The sequence below is a fragment of the Desmodus rotundus genome, chromosome X, assembly GCF_022682495.2.
Source record: "Desmodus rotundus isolate HL8 chromosome X, HLdesRot8A.1, whole genome shotgun sequence".
Lineage (NCBI taxonomy): Eukaryota > Metazoa > Chordata > Mammalia > Chiroptera > Phyllostomidae > Desmodus > Desmodus rotundus.
In genome coordinates this window covers 28,244,091-28,266,517 of record NC_071400.1, presented here as the reverse complement: position 1 = coordinate 28,266,517, position 22,427 = coordinate 28,244,091, and positions in this window count along the sequence as shown.

Below are 22,427 nucleotides of genomic sequence, written 5' to 3'. Positions count from 1 at the left end.
TTTCTTATCTTTTTGATGTGCTTTTTTGGGGGTTCAATTTATTCTTGTAGTTTTATAATGTAGAAGTTTGTATCATTGATTTAAGGTAATTGTTCTCTTCTAATCTAATCATTTAAAGCATAGTTTTCCATCTGAACAGTGCGTTAAGCTTCATTTGTGCGTTATTTAGCTGTATTTTGTTTAATTTCCAAACAAGAAAGTAAAGATGACATACAGATTTTCAATAGACATATGGAAAGGTGTTCAAGATCACTATTCATGAAAGAAATGCAAATAAACACTACAGTAAGATATCACTTTACACCTGTCAGAATAGCTATCATCAATAAATCAACAAACAACACTGCTGGTGAGGATGTGGAGAAAGGGAACCCTTTTGCACTATTGGTGGGGGATAGGAGCAGCCACTGTGTAAAACAGTATGGAGTCAAAATATTAAAAATGGAACTGCCTTATGACCCAGCAATTCCACTTCTCAGAATATACTTGGAGAAACCTGAAACACTAATTGGAAAGAATACATGCACCCCTATGTTCATTGCAGTGTTTTTTTTTTTTTTACAATGTCCAAGATTTGAAGCAGTCCAAATGCCTATCAGTAGATGAGTAGATAAAAAATTCATAGTATGTTTACGCAATGGAGTACTATTCAGCTGTAAAAAAGAAGGAAATCTTACCTTTTGCAGCAGTATGGATGGACCTGGAGAGTATTATGCTAAGTGAAATAAACCAGTAAGAGAAAAACAAACACCATATGATTTAACTCATATTTGGAATATAATGAACAAAATAAACTAACAAACCAAACAGAAGCTGATTCATAAAAAGCAGACTGACAAGTGTGAAAAGGGAGGGTGTTGTCGGGCTGGGTGAAAAAGATGAAGGGGCCCTGGATGGTGTGGCTCAGTGGACTGAATGCTGGCCTGTGAACCAAAGAGTCTTTGGTTTGATTCCTGGTCAGGGCACATGACTGGGTTGTAGGCCAGGTCCCCAGTAGGGGGTCCTCAAGAGACAACCACACATTGACGTTTCTCTCCCTCTCTTCCCCTCTTTCTAAAAATAAATAAATAAAATCATTAAAAAGATGAAGGGATTAAGCAAAACAAAACAAAACAAAACAAAAACAAAACACACAGACAGAGACAACTGATTGATGATTACCAAAGAGGAAGGGGTGTCGGGGGAGGTAGAAGAGGATATAGTGGTGATAAATGGTGATGAAAGGAGACTTGACTTGGGGTGATAAACACATAATACAATATACAGATGATATATTAAAGAACTGTGTCCTTTAAATCTATATAATTTATTAAGCAATGTGACTTCAATAAATTTATAAAAATATATAGTTTTACTATTAATGACTAAGTGAGGGATGCTATAATTTTGAGATATGGTGATGGATATTATCTATTTTTGCCTTATTTTTGTCATTTTCTCTTTATGTGTTATTAGGGATGTTGAAAGTTATGGTTATATTTTATTTTCTAATGAATTAAGTTTTTATCATGAAATATCTCTTACCTACGGAATTGCTCTTGTTTTGATGTTTTCTTTACCAGACACTAGTATGTCTTTCTTAGCTTCGATTTTCATATCCATTAGATTTCAATTGTTTTAATATTTAAAGTAAATTTCTTGTAGGCAGCATATATTTAGTTGTTCTCTATTATCCAGACTGGCAATATCTGCTTATAAATGATATTTTTAAACTATTAACATTTAAAATATCTACGTGGTTGGATTAAATTTACTGTTTTGACACATTTTTTATTTGTCCTATATATCATTTATTATTGTCTTTGTTTAGAATTTTTACTTTTGATTAAAAATACTTTTAGTATGTCTTTTTAATTTTTCTAGTGGCCATTTAGGTACACATTTTTGCCTTAGTTTTAAATTTTTTGCTTAAAAATTAAAATATACATATTTTAACTTATAGAATACTTAAAGTTAATATTATTTCACTTCATGGTAAAATATAAAAACCATGTAATAGTATAATTAATTTCATCCTCTGCTATTGGTGTAATTATTGTCACATATACTTTATTTACTTATGTTTTAAACTACATAATACATTGTGATAATTTTCACATCATTCAATTTATTGTGAATTATTATTTTTGCTTGGGATATAGAAAGTTGCAAGATAAATTTTTCCCTATTTCCATAATGAAAAAAATACCAAATAATCTGTAAAATCAAAACTGTTTTTGAAACCATCAGAGAGCTGAGCTCACAAGGCAACTGAGAAATCTCATTTTCTAAAAATGACAATCCCCTCTGAGGAGATATAAGAAACCTGAACTATTTCATGGGAAACATAAGAAGCTGCTATAGAAGTGCTTAAGAATAAAGCAGCTAAAATGTTAACAAATTCCAAATAGATGATTATGGGCTAACATATCAGTTTAGAATTACCTGGGGCCCCCAACACAAGGGGATGAGCTTTGACTTTATAGTCGTTTACATGGGCCTCCACTGATTACTCACAAGAAAGTTTTTTGAGCAGGGCAGAAGACAAGACAGAGTAACTTTTGCCACAGGGGTACAGGCTTCATTGCAAGACCACTATAAAGCCCCATACTCTTCCTTGAATCCTTTTGTATGAAGAAATTGCTTTAAGCCTTTGGGGGAGGAAAAGCAAACTATCTTGCCCCCAGAAGTCAGGCAAAGATCCAGTTCTTCTGAGTGAGAGGTAGACTCACAACCTTTGAGACACAGGGTTCAAGAAAAACCCCACATTTTGGAGAGAGGGTATAGGAAAATCCCATCTGTCTCTTGGGAAAGTAGGAAACTCTCTCTCCAGCCCACACAATGCAGGGAACTATTCTCTGCTCCTGGATGAGGGGTAATAGCAAAAGTAATCAGCAAATAGGGAAGGGGCTTAAAAACTACTCTTACAAAAGATCTTCTGCAGATGCAAGGCAGAGTTGGCTGATACCAAGGTAAGAGGGATAAGAATGAGAAGACTTTATTCACAAGGACCAAATGTGCAGGTGCTACCTAGTGAGATTTGACAAAAACAAAATTCTTCAGACTTACCATGAGACATATAGAACAAATATTTCAAAAATTTATATGGAACCAGAAATGACCCCAAATAGCCTCAGCAATTTTGAGAAAGAAGAACAAAGTAGGAGGGATCACAATACCTGATATCAAACTATACTACAAGGCCACTGTAATCAAAACAATCTGGTATTGGCATAAGAACAGACACATAGATCAATGGAACAGAATATAGATCTCAGAAATAAATCAAGTCTCTATGATCAATTAATATTTGACAAAGCGGGCAGGAGCATAAAACAGTGTAAAAATAGCCTCTTCAATAAGTGGTGTTGAGAGATCTGGACAGGTATATGGAAAAAAAATAAAACTAGACCACCAACTTACACTATACCCCAAAATAGACTCAAAATGGATAAAAGACTTAAATATAAGTCGTGACACCATAAAAATCCTAGTGGAGAACATAGGCAGGAAAATTTCAGGTATGCCATGCAACAATATTTTCACCAATAGGTCCCTTAGCACAAGGGATATAAAGAAAAGAATAAACAAATGGGAGTACATTAAATTAAAAAGCTTCCGCATGGCTAAAGAAAACATCAGCAAAATTAAAAAGGAACCAACCATATGGGAAAACATTTGCTAATGTACCTTGGACAAAGGTTTGATCTCCAACATATATAAAGATCTCATATGACTTAATACCAGGAAGATACACAATCCTATTAAAAATTGGGCAAAGGACCTGAACAGATATTTCTCCACGGAGGACATATGGAAGACTCACAGACAACTGAAAAAATGCTCAATATCATTAGCCATCAGAGAGATGCATATCAAAACCACAATTAGATACCACTTCACACTGGTCAGAATGGCCATCATAAAATATCAACGAACAACAACTGCTGGTGAGGATGTGGAGAAAAATAATCCCTAGTACACTGTTGGTGGGAATGCAGGACTGGTGCAACCACTGTGGAAAACAATGTGGAATTTCTTCAAAAAACTAAAAATTGAGCTGCCTTTTGAGCTCGTGATTCCACTGCTGGGCTTATACCCTAAGGATCCTAAAACACCAATTCAAAAGAAGCTATGCACCACAATGTTCATAGCAGTGTTATTTACAATAGGCAAGTGCTATAAATAGCCTAAGTGCCCATCAATAAATGAGTGGATCAAAATCTATGGTACATTTACACAATGGAATACTATGCAGCAGAAAGAAAGAACAAACTCCCATCCTTCATGACAGAATAGATGGAATTGGAGAGTGTTATGCTAAGTCAAATAAGCCAGGCAGTGAAAGACAAATACCATATGATCTCCCCTATAAGTAGAACCTGGTAAAAAAAAACCAAACAAATGAACAAAAAAGAACCAGAGACATTGAAAAAAAGAACACAGTGACAGTGACCAGAGGAAGTGGAGAGGGGGATAAAGGGGAAAGAAGGGGAAGGGTCAAGTCAAGAAACATCTACAAATGACCCATGGACAAGGACAATGGGGTGGGTTTGTCTTTGGGAGCAGGGGCTGGAAGGGGCAGGGAGAGCACCACGGGGAGGAAAAATTGGGACAACTGTAACTAAACAACAATAAAAAAAAGTTACTCCAGGTAGGGCATCATGATACCTGCATTAAACAGAAATTTTCAGTACATTAGACCTGGTTTTCACAGGGTCATGAACCATCCTGGATATTCTCTTGATCATAACATTTTGATTCATGATCTCATTTCTTTCTTTCTTTCTTTCTTTCTTTCTTTCTTTCTTTCTTTCTTTCTTTCTTTCTTTCTTTCTTTCTTTCTTTCTTTCTTTCTTTCTTTCTTCCTTCCTTCCTTCCTTCCTTCCTTCCTTCCTTCCTTCCTTCCTTCCTTCCTTCCTCCCTCCCTCCCTCCTTCCCTCCCTCCCTCCCTTTCTTTTTCTTTTTCTTTCCTTTCCTTCCTTCCTTCCTTCCTTCCTTCCTTCCTTCCTTCCTTCCTTCCTTCCTTCCTCCCTCCCTCCCTCCCTCCCTCCCTCCTCTCTCTCTGGCTCTCTGTTTCTTTCCTGGTTCTTTCATTTCTTCCTAATCATGGCTTTGTATCTCCATTGTAAGAATTTAAATGGTTCCTGGGTTCTGCAATATTTAGCTATATGGGCTGATCCTCTGGTCAAATTACACAAACTTTCTGAGCATAGAACTGATCCTTTTCATAATCTTGTACTATTACTGGAACCCAATAGCTCTGGCATTACATCATCTATAAAATTAACCATTCTTAAATGACTGAAAATACATTCTAGTGCAATTTTCAATCAACAAAAAGTTAAATAAAGTTTGTTATATATTTTAATAACTGGGGTGTGATCATGCCAAAATACTAATTGCTCATAGTGGGAAATGTACAAGGTTAATTCATATATCATTGATTGAAAAAATAAAATTCTTTGATTTAAAAAATAAACACTTTCCATCTGTTGTATGAATATCTCTGCAAATTCCAGGAAAAAGAAAACGTTTCCCCTCTTTTATATTGTTCATATTCCAGTGCTACATGTTAAATGACTTCAGGAAATTATCCTTGAGCTGGGTTTGAATCAGTTGTGATCAGTCATTCATTGAATATATAAAGCTTGTTTATGTACTACTTTTAATTTCCCAGTTAATTAGACATTAAGATAGAAAAAATAATATTGCATTCAAGTACAGCTACTTACTATAGAGCCTAGTTTAGGTTTTCAAACTTCACTTCAAAATTTACACCAAATAATTTGATTTATATAATATATATGCCTAAAAATAACTTTAATTATTCTCTTTTATCATCCAGTCACTCCTGTCACTATTCTTTTCAGAGATTGCCAAAATTTACCCATTGGCACAAGTTTTATTTTTAGGTGTGTTCTTTCTCAACTAAAAATCATTGATGCATAGAAATTTCCCATTTATACACTGATTAGAAAATAATAACACATGGTAGTTTAGCAGCATGTCAAAGGAGCATACAATGCTGTCATTTTCTAAGCTGTAATTGCAGACAGTGCTTTCATGTAAAGCAATTTGCTCTTAAAAATGAGATAGCATATGGCCTGAAAAGAGAGAGAGAGCACTAGAAAATATTATTTCTATCATTTATTCTGGAATCTTCAAAATTTTAGCTATATCAGTTAAAATAATCAATATATTGATCACAAAGCTGCCATAGATCAATATGTCCAAGTCTACAGGATCCCCTCAAATTGCATTGGAAAATAAAAAAAATAGTGTTTTTGGTATCAGGTAGTTGTAAAAACAAACACAGAAATAATATTTTGGGTCAGTGGGGCTTCTCCAATTCCTGAGTTATACATAACTGCTCCTATTAATGTTTCCCCCCCAAAATGTATTTGGGTTGGCATTGTCAGTATGATGGTCTGAAGTTTTCTGAAATTATAGAGATGATCAAGATTAACCATAAAATATACATAGCCATCAATTCTTATGGTACAAAAGTGGATCTAGAACAGTTCGGGTAATTCCAGGTAACCAATTATGTTAAAATCATGAGGATTTAAACTGGAGAGAAAATATTATGATCAGTGGCTTTTACCCCATGTAAATGAAAGTTTTGTTAAAATATGTTCTGTTTTAATAACCAAAGAATTGTTGACATTGCTTTTCTTTTTCCCTCAATACGTTTTGGAGTTTTCTATCACATAGATGTCTCTTAAAGAAAGAAGGGAAGATTGGGGATAGAAAATAATTTTCTGTGAAGATACTTCCTAGAACAGTCTGTAAGTGCCATCATATCACTCTCTAATAAAGCTGGAACAGCATATCTCCTTTCAGACGAGGTTTGAAGTAAAACATAGCCATTTGACTCAAGTAATAAAATTATAAATATCACTCTATTATATGAAATTTATCAGGCTGCCTGGCTGATTTAGGTTTTTTTTCCTGTTACTTGATAAGGTATATTAGTGTTATTACCCCAAAACAAACTAGAAGACACAGGCCACAGTTACCCAAGGTGTTGTTTACATGATAGTGGGAAAATGCTTTGCAATTGAAATATTGATGGAATCTGTAGCTTAGTGATGAATAGGAAGCCCAGAACACTTGTAATGAAGATGCAGGGTTCCTTAACACAAAGACATAAAAATGGAAGGGTAGGCAATACAACTGGCAAAAGAGTTTGATCTGCCACTTAGAGAATGCTACCACAATGAGTTCACACACAGCTGTTGATCAATGTCTGCTATAATCTTAAGTCAATTAATTATGTGGGATTATGATGACAAACCTCAGGCACTCTTTATGTAACTAAAAGCATCTTCACCTGAAAAATGTGAAGGGATTAAAGCAAAGAAAAACCTCATAAGCATTAATAACAGAATGGTCATAGCCAGAGAGAAAGGGGTTGAGGGGAGGTAAAGGGTAGATAAGTGGCGATGGAAGGGGACTTGACTTTGGTAAAAACACGATTCAATATACAGATGATGTATTATAGAATTGTACTCCTGAAACCTATATAATAATGTAAAAATAGCATCTCTACCTGAGACTGTACCACTTGTGGTTTGATCCTACACAACTTGTTTTCAAACCACAAATGAACCCATTTATCAAATGATGTCTTGCTCTTTCACTTACCTTTCTTCTTACATTATAGATGATGGCAAAAATATGTATGAATTCGTTTGTTTGAATTGTGGTCTGTGTATAGACAGCTTCTTATTATGGAAAGAGGCATTTTCTTCATTGTTAATAAACAAATGCCACAGTTCCTATAACTAATGACCATTTAGAAAGCATTGAAAACATTTGACTTTGCTAGATGACCATTATATATCTTCAAAGGTATCTCCTAAGGTGTCAAATAAATTAGCATTAAATTGACAAAAGTGCTTTATTTTTTAGATTGTATGACATAACCTTTAAATAGAATAGTGTTTGTTTTAGAAATAAATTAATAACTATTTATTTCACAAAAGTAATTTTTTAAAGATGTAACAAAGACATGCAGAGGTTCTATGACCTAATTATAGAACCAATTTTGCAAACATATTATGAGAATTTTTAAGTCTGAATTTTTGCCACTATTTTATATTAGTCTTCATTATAAAAATGTGTACCAACCAAATTACAGTATTTCAAAATACCATTAGTTATGAAGAAGTAAACAGACTAAAGAAACCTAAAAGCAGGATTTTTCAACCTAATCACTTTTTTTTAAAATAGTGTATTTGGTTTATTACATTATTTTTGCAAATCTTTTTTAAAAATTAATTTATTTATTTTTATTCAGTTACAATTGTCTGCATTTTCTCCCCATTCCTCCACCCGACCCCAGCCAGTCCCACCTCCCTGCCCCACCTCTACCCTCCCCGTTGATTTTGTCCTTGTGTCCTTTATAGTAGCTCCTGTAGACCCCTCTCCCCACAATCCCCTCCCCACTCCCCTCTGGCTATTGTTACAATGTTCTTAATTTCAATGTCTCTGGTTATATTTTGTTTGCTTTTTTCTTTTGTTCATTATGTTCCAGTTAAAGGTGAGATCATATGGTATTTGTCCCTCACCGTCTGGCTTATTTCACTTAGCATAATGCTCTCCAGTTCCATCCATGCCATTGCAAAGGGTATAAATTCCTTCTTTTTCTCTGCTGTGTAGAATTCCATTATGTAAATGTACCATAATGTTTTGATCCACTCATTTGCTGAGGGGCACTTAGGTTGCTTCCAGTACTTGTCTATTGTAAATTGTGCTGCTATGAACATTGGGGTGCATAGGTGCTTTTGGATTGGTGTTTCAGGGTTCTTAGGGTATAATCCCAGCAGCGGAATCGCTGGGTCAAAGGGCAGTTCCATTTTTAGTTTTCTGAGGAAATTCCATATTGTTTTCCACAGTGGCCTCACCAGTCTGCATTCCCACCAACAGTGCACTAGGGTTCCCTTTTCTCCGCATCCTCTCCAACATTTGTTTGTGGATTTGTTTATGTTGGCCACTCTGACTGGTGTGAGATGGTACCTCATTGTGGTTTTAATTTGCATCTCTCTGATGGCTAGTGATGCTGAGCATCTTTTCCTATGTCTCTGGGCCCTCTGTATGTCTTCCTTGGAGAAGTGTCTGTTCAAGTCCTTTGCCCATTTTTAACTGGGTTGTTTGTCTTCCTGGGGTGGAGTCGTGTGAGTTCTTTATATATTTTGGAAATCAGACCCTTGTCTGAGGTATCATTGGCAAATATGTTTTCCCATACTCTTGGTTCTCTTTGTATGGTTCTCTTTTAATGCTGTTTTCTTTAGCCCTGGAGAAGCTTTTCACTTTTTATATTTTTGGCTAGATAGTTTTTTGGGGATGGGCATCATTAGGGGAGAACTATACTACAAGTATGCATTATAAGATGTTTGGCAGTATCCTTGGTTGTAACTCATTTGCCCATAGCAAACCCCACCTACTCCTAGTTGTGACAATCAAAAATATCTGCAAACAGTGTTAAATGTCCTTCTGGGATCTGCTGCTCTGAAGAAAACAATACCATGTTTCCTCTTTTAATCATTAAATTTATAATCTAGTTTTATAGTTTTCAATAGCCTGTTAGAATCAGAAGTCCATTAAAAATAGATAAATTGTATTTATCCATTCTTTGATATTAGTTCCATGGAACCTATAAGAAGGTCCATCATCTTCTATTGTAGTATACTGGGTGAAGTTTTATGCTAAACCAGACCTGTGTAATTACAAGAATTTTTAAAACCTAAGATTAATTTAATTACATTACCTTATTATGACAAAATCTAAGGTCTTTTTGAGAAAAAAATATCGTATTTTTGGACTATAAGACGCACCCCCCAAATTTGGGAGGAAAATGGGAGTGCGTTTATAGTCTGAATGTAGCTTACCTGGTTCGCTGGACGAGGGTGGGAGGTGGTGGTGGAGTGTGTTTGTTTTTTTTTCCTATTTTCCTCCTCTAAAACTTAGATACGTCTATGGTTTGGTGCATCTTATAGTCTGAAAAATATGTTAAATACAGCCACATTTTGTAAGTTTTTAAGTGTAATCTTAGGCAACAGTTATGGCATTGCTGAAGTTTTCTTCAAAGATGGAATCTGAAAGAGAAGTCTGTGAAAATGGTTTCAGAGCATTCTTGAAATTCCTAATGTAATCTGAATGGTAATGTTAAAACTGTGCTATATTTGGTTTGTTATTTTAAAGACTTCCTAGTCTTGATTTAACCTTAAAAGCTCTCAACTTTTTCTCTATATATTATAATATTATGGGATTCCATGAGGTATTAATTTATATACATAGAGGTGTAAGTGAATGGGCATTGTAACTGGAATAGTTTCTTATCCCTCAAAATGTGCATATTTTCTTTAGACATTGTGAAATTTTAATGTTATGTCAAATCCATAGGGTAGGTTAGCTACTTTTATCATGCACCATTCCTTTCATCTTCACTTTGAAAGTCTCAGCACTCAGCAGATATCTCTCTGTCTCAGGAAAGACGGCCTCTTTACCAGTCTCCCAAATGTCTTCAAGAGAACAACAACAAAAAGTTTTGAAATGAAACAAATTGATGGACTAATAACCTAAGTGACAATTAATCTCAGTAAATTATAATTACATAGCTGTTGGCTCAAAAACCACACACTTCATTTTTAGTAATGTAAGTGCCATCCTAGTTTTATGGAACCTAAGGCTGCTTTATTTGCTTGGCTAACATATATAGCAGAAAAAAGGTACATTATTGTGTTTCTAAAATAAGATGCCATCAATAAAAAGTTTTTGAGCCTTTACTTTGTCTAAAAATGTTTTAATCTCTACTAATTTCTATAGAAATATCTGCTTCTGTTGCTACTTCTGCACAAACATGTGTTTATATTTTATAGCTAGAGAAATTTGAACCAAAGGAAAATTTCTGGTAATATAAACTCAACGTATCTCTTAAAATGAACAATGTCCAGCATTTGGCTATTGTAAATTGTGCTGCTGTGAACTTTGGGGTGCATGGGTTCTTTTGAATTGGTGTTTCAGGGTTCTTAGGGTATAATTCCAGCAGTGGAATTGACAGGTCAAAGGCAGTTCCATTTTTAGTTTTCTGAGGAAATTCTAAACTGTTCTCCACAGTGGCTCACCAGTCTGCATTCCCACCAACAGTGCACTAGGGTTCCCTTTTCTCAATAATAGCCACAACTGGAAGGAACCTAAGTGCCCATCAGCAAATGAATGGATCAAAAAACTGTGGTACATTTACAGAATGGAATACCATGCAGGCAGAAGGAAAAAAAGGAGCTCTTACTCTTCATAACAGCATGAATGGATTTGGAGAGCATTATGCTAAGTGAAATAAGCCAGGTGGTGAAAGACAAATACCATATGATCTCACCTATAAGTAGAACCTAATCAACAAAACAAACCAGCAAGGAAAATATAACCAGAGACACTGAAATAAAGAACAAACTGACAGTAACCAGAGGGGAAGAGTGAGAGGGATAATGGGGGGAAATATGGGAAGGGTTATCAAGGAACATATATAAAGGACACATGGAAAAGGCAAAGGGGGGTAAATTCGAGGGTGGGAGGCAAGGTTGGGTGGAGCTGGAGGAAGGGTGGGGGGAAAAGGAGACAACTGTACTTCAACAACAACAACAACAAAATTATGTCCCTGGCTGGTGTAGCTCAGTGGATTGAGCATGGGCTGTGAACCAAAGCATCACTAGTTCAATTCCCAGTCAGGGCACATGCCTGGGTTGTGAGCCAGGTCCCAAGTGGTGGGCGCATGAGAGGAAACCACACATTGATGTTTCTCTCCATCTCTTTCTCCTTCGTTTCCCCCTTCCCTAAAAAAATATAAATAAAATATTAAAAAAAAATTAAAAACTGTTTTGATGAAAAAAATAAAATGAACAATCTCCAAGAGGTGGCTGGACATTACTGATGAGTTGCATTCACCTAACTGATTCCCCATTGCCTTTGGATGAAATTTCAAATTAAACGCTGTACAGGAATGCAGCCATACCCTTCCTTACCAGCTATTCTCAGGATTGTTCCATTTTATTTTGCTAGCTAATTGCTCCCTATGACTCTGCCATTATGCTCCCCTTCCAAAATAAATAATATTTATGAAACATTGGAACAATAAATAAACTGTGTTTATTGTGTTCATTCAATAATGAGGCTTCCTTTCCAAATTACATGGCTCAGCTCTGACTGCTGTTCAAGCAGAACCATCATGCTTTCCAGACAGCACTGCCAACTTATTTGTCTTTTGCACACACATTTTTTTGCTTTGATACTGGGAGAATAGCAATTAGACAATTCCAGGTGGTGTGGTTACCAGAAGATTATCTCATTTCAGAGCCATTAGATGCTGTCCACACACTGAGGCTTTGTAATTCTCAGGGGTATGATTATCTCATCCATGCTCTTCTTTTTAAAAATAGTTTATTTATTTTTAGAGAGGGGAAGAGAGAGAGGAAGAGAGGAGAGAAACATCAGTGTGTGGTTGCCTCTCACACGCCCCCTAATGGGGACCTGGCCCACAACCCAAGCATGTGCCCTGACTGGGAATCAAACTGGAGAACCTTTGGTTCACAGACCGGGACTCAGTCCACTGAGCACAACATCCAGGGCCTCATCCCTGCTCTTCTTTATGCCATGTCACTATCCCCTTTTGTTTTCACAGTACTAAGTTACCAATTCTTCCATCCCCACTCCAGTTATGTCCTTTGAACCATATAACCATACTAAGAACATTGTCAGAGAATAACAACCACCACAAAGAACAACACAACATTGTACTGAGCCAACAATCTGGGTTTTCTTCCCAACATTTAATTGCAGTATGTGTTATATTTTCCAGTAATCCATTGTTTTTGGAAAACTAACAGGGACATTTGTAGACACCCAGAATTTAGAGGGATCAATATTTTGGCAGGCTTTGTCCATATCTTATTTTTCTCCATATTCCCAATTCATCATATTCTGTCCCTCCCCTAATTTTTAGCACAGAACATGAGCTAGAGTACATACACAGTAATTGCTTCATCTTGCAAGTATTTCCCACAAGTTAATGTAATACAGCAATGCTTAAAATAGTAACTCTAAGCCTGAATGTCAATCTTCAGAAATATTTTCAAATGAGTTTCCATTTATTAATGAATGTGTTTCCTAAACTCGATCCCATAATACCATATTGTGCCATAAAATGTTAATAGAGAGACTGTAAAAATTAAAGCTCCATGGTTACTCAAGTTTTAAAATGTCTGGGTTAAATCAATTTCATGAATTTGTTAAAGTTCTGAGAAACCCTGTAGTCTTGCACATTGAGACTTTCAGAAGTTTTTTTTCCATAAAGGGTTGCTTAAATTTATTTGACTATGGAACCTTTTTAAATATATGTGATGCATTATAGAAATAGGCCTCCAAAATCAAATTTAAACCAATCATATTCAATATCTGAACTAAAAAAGAAAAAAGCTTAGTTTAGAGGTTTATAGAGTGAGGTCCATACACAGGCTTCAGGGGATCAATGTTCATATCTATATATTTCTGGGAAGAAACTTGAACTATTCGTTATTGGTTGTGTTTGTAGTCCTATAGGGTATATAAAACAGATTAGTTAGTAATAAATTAATTTCAGCTGGGTGAGGAAAATCTGGGAAGGTCTAATTGGAGAAGGTGGCATTTCCATTTGGCTTGGAAGATTTCAAAAGTCAGAGATGATAAAGAAAGAACATTCCAGCAAAAGTTGATGACTTAAACAAATACATAGGAACAGTAAAATGCTGGGCATATTTGAAATATGGTGACAATTGCCATTAGGTTTGAGATTAGGATGTATGAGTGATATAATGAGATATAATGTTGAAAAAGTAGGTTGGAATTAAATTAAGAAGACTTTGAATCCAATAAAGATTTTGGATTTTGATCATTCTTTTTACCCATTTATAACTATATAATGGTCTCCCATTTTCTATATAACTTCCCATTTTATAAAGTAATCTGGTAGTGATATGATAGATTGTGGGTAGAAGAAAATGATGATTGAATGTTCAATTCAATAAACTCAGAAGTTTAGGTGTTAACATGGGTAAGGGCTCTGAATTTTATTGCAGCAGTAAGACCAGAAATGAATGATTTAGCTTTAGCTGTTGTAATAATTGCCAGTTAAGGGTTCATGTACCATTCATTTTCACTATTTACCATACACACTATCTAGACCTGTGCTGTGTAATATGATAACCAGTAACCACATTTAAATTTACATTTTAAATAATTTACATTTACATTTAGTAAAGTAAAACTAAATATTTTACATTTACATTTACATTAGTTAAATAAATTTAGATGATAATGTACATTTAAATTAGTTAAAAATAAGAAAAAATCAGAGATTCTGTTCCTCAATGGCACTAGCCATATTTCAAGTGGTCAGATATCCACATGTGGCAAGTGGCTATCATATTGGACAGTACAGATAGTGACTATTTCTATATTTGGGTAAAGTTCTATTGGGAAACTGACCTAGGCTATAAAACCTATGCAGAAACGTAGCAGCCTGAAATGAATGATTATGGATACCATTATTTCTTCCAGGGCTGGCCTTTGTTGAATTCTGAAGCAAGAAAATCTGGTATTTAGTATCTCTAGCTTACACTTTTAACTAAGTTGCTTGCTTTCTTACTCATGTTATAATGCTACACGTCTCTTCCTTGTGTTACTACAGCATTCTGTACTTCTCTCTATTGGGGCACATTTGACACAGTTGAAACATTGATTTTCTTGTCTTTCTCCTCAATATATTGTATTGCTAGCATCTAGCACAATGGGTAACACACACACACACATGCACACACAACCTTACAGAGACGTCACTCAATGAATTTTTGTTAATGAATGAATGAGGTATGACTACCAGGGTAATGCCATGACATGTTTTTAGTCTGTTAATGATGAGATAAGGTAGTCTGTTAATTCTGTTTCTGAAATAACAACATATGTCATGAACAACTTAAGTTTGTTTGATGAAGTGCCTTCAGGATTAGGTTTGAGTGGAGTATATATGAAGGAAATTATAGTCATAACCATGCTAAACATGAAGCTTTCCTGGAAGTCTGAAAGACAAGGACAGAAGTGGAGAAGTACAACTGATTTAGCATCTGGGGGATAGGGAAGGCATAATCCAGTACATTGTGGCTAAGCCTCCACATTGATTTGAGTTTATCAATTTACCAGGATTATCAATTTTTATTCTTCTAGTAATGAAATAATAAATGTAGAGACACCAACTAAGCTGGGAGAAAGAGAGATCACAGGCATGGTCCCAGTGACATCTTTTGCCTCTTCAAAAAGTGAAAAAGGGTGACAAATGGAGAGGTTGGGACACCTGGGATCGTAGACTAAATATTAACTGCTTTTGATCATTAAAGCTGGCCTGCTTGGTATTGGGAGGCAACAAAGACAGCCTACTTAGTTCTTTCATGTGTGCCTAAAACGTTAAAAGCTTTTAACATTTCCCCCCTGTAATCTTATGGGCTACCAATATTTTCCCTGACAAATGGGACTGTGTCTCTAGATAAAGCCTAAGTGTGGCTTTAAAATCTGATAGAATAATCATTCACCACCTTACCAGTCTGTTTCCTGAAATGGTTCCTAATTTTACAACTCCAATTTTTGCATTTCCATTCCCCTTGTGAGAGCTTAATTCTCACTGTCGTCAGCAGAAGCACTTGCTCAGTGTGGTGCAACAAGCCTGATGGATGGCTTTAATTCGCTAGTCCCATACCTGGAGAGAGCTGGCCACCCAAGGCAGCAATCACTACCTCTATGTTTCAACACCTGCCTCAACAGCCTGAAACATGGGAACTGGTGCCAAGGAGAAGATATAGAAACAGGTATTTGTCATGATTTCTGCAATGCTAAAGGCTGGTACAGCATGAGAAAAGGTCTTGACATTATAACACAACTGACCACAGTCTCCCATTTGCTACATGTCAAGCTCAGGATGAAATATGTTCTGACCCCTTGTCATGAGAATGACATTACACAGAAAACAGACAACTCTTCTCCAAATTTAAGTTTAGGACAAAATTTAATTTGTTTATATATTTTATTCATTCATTCATTCATTCATTTTTTACAATACATAGAGATAAGTTTACTAGAATTGGCCTGGTTTCAGAATGTGCTTATATTAATTCTCAAGTCACTTTACAAATAAACAAAATAGCAGTTTTGAAGGTTCAGAGATTCACAAGGCTTTGTTTCCATTAAAACCTAACCTGAACAAAATATACCAAATGTAGTTCTTCATGAGGTGGAAATGTGACTTAATTGCTTTTTTCATGTTAGCTATAAATTTTGTAATTGTGGGTTTTTTTAGTTTTACTTTATTTTTATTTTTTCTACTCCCCACTTGCCCCCCCCTTACCCTCTTCATCTCCCTTCTGTCTGGCCATCACCACACTCTTGTCTGTGTATATAGGTCATGCGTATATGTTCTTTGGCTAATTCTTTCATCTTCTTTCATCCAGTCTCCCCCTGCCCTCCTCTCTGACAGCTGTCAGTCTGTTCCATGTATCCATGCCTCTCTTTCTACAAGTATTTTGTTTGTCGGCTTATTTTGTTTTAATTTGGAGTATCTGTCAGTTATATTTCCTTACTATCCTGTGTCTAGTTTAAATTTTTCTTCTCATTTTCCTTTAATATTTTATTTTATTTCCTTGTGTTATATTATTTCTTGCCACACACATCCTCATTGCTACATGAAAAGATGCCAGGAAAATGATCAATTGGCTATAACTAGTGTCATAATTGTTAGTAACCTTCTACTTCCTCAGCGTGGAAAGTAGTTTCACTAAGGTAAGCACTGTCTCCTTGTCTTTCTTGTACATTTAATTGTCTGGTGATCTGGTAGAGATTCAGATTACTGGCTTTTTTCTTATCATCAAGATGTGGCTTAGTCTAACACGATTTCTAAACACCTTTATTGTTTTCACACATTAAAAATTTGGAAACACCCTCTCCTCACATGTTTGTTTGTTTGTTTTGGTTTGGTAAGGAAAAACATTGCTGCTTCATAAAGCAGGATAATGTTATCTACGTAAAAGTGATATATCTTTTCTATTTCCCAATTTTATGGGAAACTTAGACAAATTGAAAGTAGGTTAAAACATTATTCATGAAGAGTTGATCAGAATGATTGGAATCTTTGAGATTGTTAAAGGTTTCTCTGATCTTCAGATCATAATGAAGGGGTCCTTGGCTTAGTGAAATCTTGAATAAAATCTCTGAAGATTTGTATTTTGTACAGTGATATTTCTGAACTGCTAAGCATATATTTCTCCTTTATATAGCAGATTTTGGGAATACAGAACAAAGATAGGGAGGAAAATGGCAGGAGTCAGGGTGGCTACTCATCAAACACTTCTATATGATTGGCTCTGAGTTGTGATAATGGCATATAATATCATTTGCGGTTGTGTCCACAGTGAGGTGTTTTCCCTTAGGCAGAAGCTGGGAGTGATTGGCCATTTGACAAATGAAGAAGATTCTTTTATAGTTAGAGTTTGGTTCTTTTTTTTTTAATTGTATCAGCCTGATTTTTTAAAATATATTTTATTGATTAGGCTATTACAGTTGTCCCATTTCTCCCCCTTTATTCCCCTCCACCCTGTGCATCCCCTCCCACCCACATTCCCTCCCTTTAGTTCATGTCCATGGGTCATACATATAAGTTCTTTGGCTTTTCTACACTTCCTATACTATTCTTATTCTCCCCCTGTCTATCTTCTACCTACCATTTATGCTACTTATTCCTTGTACCTTTTCCCCCTCTCTCCCCACCCACTCCCCTGCTGATAACCCTCCCGGTGATCTCCATTTCTCTGATTCTGTTCTTCTAGTTGTTTGTTTAGTTTGTTTTTGTTTTTGTTTTAGGTTTGGTTGTTAATAACTGAGTTTGTTGTCATTTTACTGTTCATATTTTTTATCTTCTTTTTCTTAGATAAATCCCTTTAACTTTTCATATAATAAGGGCTTGGTGATGATGAACTACTTTAACTTGACCTTATCTGAGAAGCACTTTATCTGCCCTTCCATTCTAAATGATAGCTTTGCTGGATACAGTAATCTTGGATGTAGGTCCTTGCCTTTCATGACTTTGAGTACTTCTTGCCAGCCTCTTCTTGCCTGTAAGGTTTCTTTTGAGAAATCAGCTGACAGTCTTATGGGCACTCCTTTGTAGGTAACTGTGTCCTTTTCTCTTGCTGCTTTTAAGATTCTCTCCTCTTTAATCTAGGCTAATTTAATTATGATGTGCCTTGGTGTGGGTGTGGTCCTTCTTGGGTTCAACTTTGGGACTCTGTGAGCTTCCTGGACTTCCTGGAAGTCTATTTCCTTTGCCAGATTAGGGAAGTTCTCCTTCACAATTTGTTCAAATAAGTTTTCTATTTCTTGATCTTCCTTTTTTCCTTTGGTACCTCTATGATTAGGATGTTGGAATGTTCAAAGATGTCCTGGAAGTTCCTAAGCCTCTCCTCATTTTTTTGAATTCTTGTTTCTTCATTCTGTTCTGGTTGAATGCTTATTTCTTCCTTCTGGTCCACACTGTTGATTTGAGTCCTGGTTTCCTTCCTGTCACTTTTGGTTCCCCGTGTACTTTCCTTTATTTCACTTAGCATAGCCTTCATTTTTTCATCTAATTTGTGACCATATTCAACCAATTCTGTGGGCATCCTGATTACCAGTGTTTTGAACTGTGCATCTGATAGGTTGGCTATCTCTTTGTTGCTTAGTTGTATTTTTTCTGGAGCTTTGATCTGATCTTTCATTTGGGCCTTTTTTTTTTTTTTGTCTCATCACACCTGTTAGGTAGTAAGGGGCAGAGCCTTAGTGTTCACCAGGGCAGAGCAACCCATGTCACTGCATTGTGATGCTGTATGTGGGGGAGGGGTTTGAGAGGGAACAATGCTGCTTGCTCTGCTCTCTGCTGGTTTTCAGTCACTTCCTCAGCTACCTACAATCAAATTGAGCCCTTTTGTTGCTGATTTTGGGTGGCTGGGTTTGTGTACAGTCTAGGACCCTGTTGGTCTCTCTAATGAACTCACCTATGAGGCTGGGAGTTTCTCTCACTGCCTCCTCAACCCTCACAGGTGTTTTCAATCACAGGTTTGAGGCTTTATTTCCCCATGCTGGAACCCTAGGTTGCATGGTCTGTCTCTCTCCCCAGTTGTCCCTCCCAGTTTATCTGCATGCAAATGTGGGACTGCCCAGTCCACAATCTTCCACCTCACTGGGTCTGCCAGCCGCCTTCTTGCCCACCAGCCCCAACCTTGCCCGCCCTGGCCCTCCAGCCGCTGCCTTGCTGCGAGTCCTCTCCATCTGGTTGCCTGTCTCCACCCCTCCTACAGGTCTGGATGAATGTTTCTTCTTTAACTCCTTGGTTGTTGTACTTCCATACAGTTTGATTTTCTGTCAGTTCTGGTTAGTTTTTGCTTTTAAATTTGTTGTTGTCCTCTTTTGGTCGTGTGAGGAAGCACAGTATGTCTACCCACACCTCCGTCTTGGCCGGAAGTTGTCGGCTTTGGTTCTGGACAAGTATTGTATTTGTTTGGAGATAGCTAGATGGAGAGAATTAGTAGCACACACTTAAGTCCTTTTCATTAATCATACTATAGAATGTTATTATATATGGGAAGAAATTTAGAGACTAAATATTTATATTTTTTCATTTTGAGGATGAGGGAACCAAGGCCCAGAGACAGAAAATTACTTGCATAAGACATACAGTTATTTGATAGTACAGCCAAAATTGAGCCTTATTTATTTATTTATTTTATTTTTTAAATTTATTGATTTGAGAGAGAGAGAGGAAGGGGGGGGAGAGAGAAAAAGAGATGGAAGGAAGGAAGGAGGGAGGGAGGAAAGGAGAGAGAGAGAGAGATCAATTTGTTTTTTCAATTATTTATGCATTCATTGGTTGCTTCTTTTATGTACCCTGACCGGAGATGGAACCTGCAACCTTGGTATATGGGGACAATGCCCTAACAACTGAGCAACCAGGCCAGGGTGAGCCCAGTTTAATAGCTTTTCTTTTGAACAACTTTATTTCACTTTTTTTGGCCAATAGATTTTATTTTGAGAAGGTGACATGACCAATGAGAAAACCTCTAGACTGTGTACTCCATCTGACTGTTGACTGCAGGACGTGGATGATTACCCTATTCTGCACAGATACTTGCCATATCTCTTCGTGGTGTCCTGGCCTTTCAATATCTTCTTTGTCACAGTCCAAATGTATTAAACATTGTAATTCTTATAAGCATTCTAAACCAAGATGAACTTGGTAAGTTCACCTTTGCTGAAATGCAAATCAGTGCAAAATGACTCACTTAATTTACTGTCAGGAGTGTGTTTTTCCTGATTACCAGCCCAGACTATGTGAGGAGACTATTGAGATGCTGAGTCATCTCTATTTGTGTTGAAGAGGCCACAGATATTTGGATACATACCATCCACTATAAACAGTCTCAGTACATCACCTGAGAGAAGAGAAGGCCCAAGATTATGGTTTGTGGATTTCCAACACAATCACTTCTTACTGTTTTATTTGGGAGGATGGGCAATTTAACACTTTGTTTCTATTTTGTATTTAAAATATGTATCTTTTAATTTATTTTTCCTGCATTATTGCACTGGCTAAGACTTCTGGTATAATGCTAGCTTGGGTGGAGGGATCAGACATTACATGTTTTACAATGTTAGAAGGCAGGAGGCAGTCTTTCACCATTAAGTGTGATGTAACCTATTTTATTACAGATGACCTTTATCAAGGTGAACTTCTCTTCTGTTTCTAATATTCTGAGAATTTTTACCATGATTGCATGCTGAATTTTGTCAATTTTTTTCTTTTCTCATTAAGACAATTGCATGTATTTCTTCTTTAGTCTATCGATATAGTGGATTACATTAATTGATTTCAGAATGTCAAATGAGCCTTGTGTTCCTAGGAAAGCCCCCTATTGATCATGATTTATTATTGACCTTATATACTGTTGGATTACATATGCTAAAATATTTTTAAGAATATTTGCATTAATGTTTATGAGAGAATAATGAGAGAATTATGGTATATTTTATTGTAATGAACTCGATTGTTAGTGCTGGCTTCACAGAACGTGTTTGGAAGCATAGTATCCTCTTCAATTTTTAGGAAGAGTGTTTTTTAGAATTGGTATTTTTTTAAATGTGTGGTAGAACTCCACAGTGAAACCATCTTGACTTTGAGGCATATGTGTCTTATAGTTTTAAACAAAAAATTGAATTTTTCCATAGATATAGTACAATGGATGTTATTTGTTTCTTCATGAATGATCTTTGTGCCTTTTAAATAATATGTCAATTTCATCTTATTCAACTGCAGTTGCATAATTTTATAATGTTTTACAATAATTTGAAATAATATTCACTTATTATCTTTATATATAGAATGTGTAGTGATATCCCTTCTCTCATTGCTGATATTGATAATTTGTAGTTTTCCTTTTTTAACTAATTAGCCTAGCAAATATTTTATCAATTTTATCAATCTTCTAAAATAACCAGTTATTGGTTTTATTGATTTTATATATTGTTTTTGTGTGTTCTATTTCATTGTTTTCTGCTCTTGTCTTTGTTATATCATTTTAGGTTTAGTTTCCTTTTGTTATTTTAGTTTTTTTATTTCTAGTTTTGAAAACTTTCTTCTATACTAAGTACAGGTTTTTCCCACTATCCAAAAGTAGAGCATAGCTATGAAACCTTTTGTAAGCCAAAATGTTGTAAAACAAAGAAACAATTACTATTTATTTGTATGGAAAAATTTTTGAGTATTTTCAAAGCCCCAAAGTAACTTCCCAAGTCATACCAAATAAGACATAAAACCTATAATAATATTAACATATAGTAAAATCAGAAATGCAGAAAATAAATCAAGATAAAGCTAGGATGCTCACAGACACTGTTCAAAGCTATGACAGCCTGATGCTGAGTGTAGTCCTGGGGAAGGAGTTTGGCAGTGCCACTCTTGCTGCTTTGGGAGCATAATGCCTGTATAACAGCTTGCTGAAAAACAAGTGTTGAATGCTAATTTCACTTTTTACCTTTTTTTGTAACAGAGAAAATCCTCTTTGGATTTATTTCAGCTATCAAAACCAGGACTAATGTAGGTCTTTCCTAAAGTGAAAAGATGATACGCAGACTTTTGAAAAGTGGGGTATACCTGTATATAGTAGTACTATAATTTTTCTTCTCAACATTGCTTTAGCGGCATTATGCAAAATTTGATATGCTATGTCTTCATTATCATTCTATTCAAAATTTATTCTAATCCTCTCTTTGATTACTTCTTTGCCTCATGAATTATTTAGAAATGTTATTTAGAAGTATCTCCTTCATCTCTAAATATTTAG